This window comes from Vigna unguiculata, chromosome 1 (genome assembly GCF_004118075.2).
Source record: "Vigna unguiculata cultivar IT97K-499-35 chromosome 1, ASM411807v1, whole genome shotgun sequence".
Lineage (NCBI taxonomy): Eukaryota > Viridiplantae > Streptophyta > Magnoliopsida > Fabales > Fabaceae > Vigna > Vigna unguiculata.
This window is the reverse complement of record NC_040279.1, coordinates 27,019,365-27,024,177: the sequence shown is the minus strand read 5'-3', so window position 1 is coordinate 27,024,177 and position 4,813 is coordinate 27,019,365.

Here is a 4,813-nt window from a genome sequence, read left to right as displayed (position 1 = left end):
TTTTATTTTTACTCAAATTTAAATTTACACTAAATATTTCTTTCATTATTTTTAAACCATCCATAATTATACATTATTGGAAAGAAAATATTAGATTTATGTGTGATGTTTGCTACATGTAAAAAATAGGTTTAGAGTTGGTTTTAAAATAATGAAGAATGTTCCTACTAAGCTTAAAAATAATGACAAATTTTCCTTCTAATTTTAAAATTAATAAAGAATTTTCCTTATCATTTAAAAAATATTAAAGAACTTTCCTTCTAATTTTAAAAATAGTAAAGAATTTTCCTTCTAATTCTAAAAATAATTAAGAATTTTCCTTATCATTTAAAAAATAACGAAGAAGTTTTCTTTTAATTTTATAAATAATGAAGAATTTTTTCTCTAACTTCAAACTAACTTTAACCATATTTTTTATGTGTAGAAAAAATCAAACATATATACAATAATTTCCTTCCAAAAGTATAGTTTGGTTTGGTAAAAAAATAATGCAAGAAATATTTAAAATAAATGTGAATTTTAATAAAAATAAAAATTTCAGTATAACATTTATAGAAAAATTAAATTTGGTCAATATGGAAAGAGATAAAATTATGACTGAATTGAATAAAAATAACGAAAATTAAGACTAAATTGAACAAAATTAACAAAAATTAAGACTAAATTGAATATAAATCACGAGACAATAACACGTGACAATGACACTGGCTTTACATGTAGCAGTGACACTGACTTGACATGTGGCTCTAACACTGCCACATGTCACAATGCTGATTTGACATGTGAACTACATTTTTAAAATTTAAAAAAATAAAAGAACCATGAAGTGACATGTGGCAGTTATTGTTCACTTTCCGTTAACAATTTAAATGACGTATGTAAAAAGGACCAAATTGACCACAATTTACAAAAATTATGACCATTTTGAAAAAATAAGGATCAAACGGAACAAAGTTTACAAAAATTAGGACCAATAATGTATTTAAGCCTTACAAGTTTTATCATAATTTTTTTTTTTAAATTGTCAGCCTGCGGGTCAGAACCTATGCGGGGCAGGCCAGACTTTTAAGTATGTATTTTCAAAGCTAATGCGGGCCAAAACGGTTGGCTCAAATTGTCATCCCTAATCTCATCAACTTCAATTGAGTTGGAAAACAGGTTTAAGTTAAGACCAAATCAAATAATCTAATGCTACTAGATTTTAGGAATAGATTTGACTGCTTTAGTTGAATATAAAGTCATGTTTTTAATATTAGGAGTGATTCAATAAGGGGATTAAGAATCAAGTTGAGTCTCATATCCTTAGGTTATAAAGTAAAGGAATTGATATAAAATTACCTTAGTATTTCCAAGAACCTTAAATAATAAACTTGTCATATAACAAATTAATAACATTACAATAGAGGAAGATTAACGAAGTTCAATCCCAACACTTATATCAATATCATTTACATTAATCATCAAATACTTTCTATTTTTAATTTGTTAATCCAAATTACTATTTCATTACAAATTGAAATAGATTCTAAATCATTGTTTTGTCAAACCAAATTCATGTGGATGTGCTACAATTGAAACCAATGCACTTGTGGAAATTAAACCAATATTTGGACATCAACACATTCCAAAAGAGAATGTTCTTACAGAGGGATATGTGTGTGTGTTGATAGTGAGGTAAGGTCATTTTCAAAGCTTTTAGTGTTTTTGGTTTTAGAAAATTAAACGGAGAAAGACAAAGCATTCATAATTTATGTGACTTGTGATTTTCGGATTATGAACACTTGATTTAAATAGTTGTTTGGGTAAGAAGTGTAAAAAGATATACAAGATTGCAAAGAATGTGACAAGATGTCTAAGTCTTATTGAGACTACTTATAATGACTCTAAATAAACTTGTTTTTTAATTTATTGAAAATATTATGCATTCCAAAGTATCACTATAAAATATTTCATCTGATTCTGAGAACTTTGAAAAAAACAATGTTTCTCACAAATTATTAGTGTTCATTCATAACTTCTAAGTGTTTGATAATCTCAACATGGTTAATCAGAATTTCATTACTAATATAAGATTGACTTTTTAATTTTTGATTTATAGCATTTATTTCTTTATATCCAGGTTTTGGAACGAAGCAGTATGCACATGCTTTTCTTTCAAAGTGTGACAAAGCATGCTCACAAGCTAAAACAAACAGAGGAGTAATGGGACATTATTCCCTCCTGTGCAATTTTTTTTTTTTACCTTAGGCAGTTGATATAATTAATATATAATATATCTTAGAATTTTGAGAACTTTTCTTGCCTATTTATTTGGTACCATTTATACGCATAGAATTTTGGTCAACATTATTATTCAATAAAGGACTATAAAGAATAATTTGTAGCATGTTATTCGAAGAATTATTAATGATGAAAAAATAGTGATCCTTTTTTCCTTAAATATGCATATTATTAATAAGGAAGGTGGGTTGCTTTGAAAGACAACTTCGAGGAAGGAGTTACATCAGCATATGTGGGTGAATTAGTCTAATAGTTTTAATTAATGTTAGATGCAATTCGATTTTTATGGGTGAGCACTTATTAAAGTGCACAACATAATATATAATTTAGTGAATTGATTTAAGGTTTCGTGGATGTTTATGTATTCAATTGAATTCAATACTTCATTGTGCAATTGAATACCTTACAAAGCTCGAGGTAGGGATGGCAACGGGGCGGGGCGGGTACGGGTATCATGATCCCATCCCCATCCCCATAATAAAAATTCATCCCCATCCTCATCCCCAAACCCAATGGGTATACAACTTTTGACCCATCCCCATCCCCACCGGGTAACGGGTATTTTCTTATACCCATACCCATACCCATTTTTTTATTGTTCCATATATCAATTAAATATTTTTTATAAAAAAAATTTAAAAATCACACCAACGGAATCATGATACTATCAAAATATTCAATATTAAAATAACATACTCTTTTTGATTTTCATGATGTCAAATATTAAGAAAAATATTATAATAGTATAAATCTCAAATTAAAGTATCAAATAACAACTAAATAAAATTCAAATAATTATATAAAAGCTAAAAAATTACACATTACTAAAATTTTATAATAACCAAAATATTTATTAATTTTACAAATGATCAGTGGTTTCATTTGCATTCGATCCACCTACACATAGAAAAAAAAATGAAAAATTAGATATGATATAATAATTGAAATTGAAAATTTTAATTACTAGAATATAATGTACCTTCTTCATCAGATTCATTTTCACTCATGAGAACATCTTTTCCTTTTAATTTTTTAACACCTACAAACACCAAATGTAGAATATTAGATGAGAATTCACAAAAAATACTAACAAAAAATATTAATAAATTTGAGTAACTTACCTAGATGGTTTGAGTTCCATATCCAACTTCTTGTACACATCAAAGCCTCTATAGTAATATGATGAAGTCGACTACGGTGAGAAGTTAATATCTGACCACCAGTACTAAAAGCAGATTCAGAAGCTACAGTTGTTATTGGAATAGCTAAAACATCCCTTGCAATTGCTTGAAGGGTTGGAAACTTTAACCCATTTGTTTTCCACCATGATAGGATATCAAATTCTTGTGTAACCGGCAAATTATGTTCTTCCAAGTAATAATCCAACTCTGTTTTCATAACTGTAGTTCTAGATTTTTTCTTTTTTACCATAAACTCTAAAAATTCATTCGCATCATTATCAACATCCTTTCCCAACTCCAATGATGTAGCTCTATAAGAAGAAGTTTCATTCTTTTTTGATTGATATTCCAAAACCAAATCATAGCACATTTGACGAATCCTACTAAGTTTCAGATCAAAATCATTACCATACAATTTATAAAAATAATATTCTAACATGTCCATCTTGTACCTTGGATCTAAAACTGAAGCAATTGCCAATATATCATGAATAACACTCCAGTAACTTTCAAAATTGAGAATTAAACATTATCATGAAACAAAAAATAAATAATAAATAAAATTATCATAAAGGAGTAAAGATAATTAAATGTGTGACCCAAATTTGAGAATATCCATTTGAACATAACATAACGGAAAAAAAAATGTATAATTAAGATTATGATAAAAGGAAAAGTACCTTGAAGATCTGCTTAAACCTTAAAGAACAAGCCAAACAATTAAAAGAGAGTAAAAAAGTGTATAACCAAAGTAACAAAAAGAAGAGCTACAAAATAAGAGTCAAACATTTTCATGAAAATAAATAAATAAATAAAGATAATCAAATGTGTAACCTAAAAATTATTTCATAGAATGAAATTGAGAAACACCTATTTGAACATAACCATGTACAGAGAGTAATTATGTAATAAGAAGAAGAAAAATTACCTTCAAAATTAAATCTTGAAAAACAAACCAGACAATTGAGAGAGTAAACAAAGTGTATAGCAAAAAACAAAGAGAATGAGAAATATGTTATATATATATATATATATATATATTATATTATATTATATTATATTATATATTATATTACTATGTATATATATATTATATGTGTGGATATCTTATGTTTATATATATATATATAATTATTTATATATATTATATTATATTATATATTATATTATTATTACTATGTATATATATTATATATGTATATATATTATATGTGTGGATATCTTATGTTTATATATATATATATATATATATATATATATATTTTTTTTTTTTATAGATATATATTTATTTTAAGTATATATTATATTATATTATATAATAATATAAATATAATAATATATATTATATTATT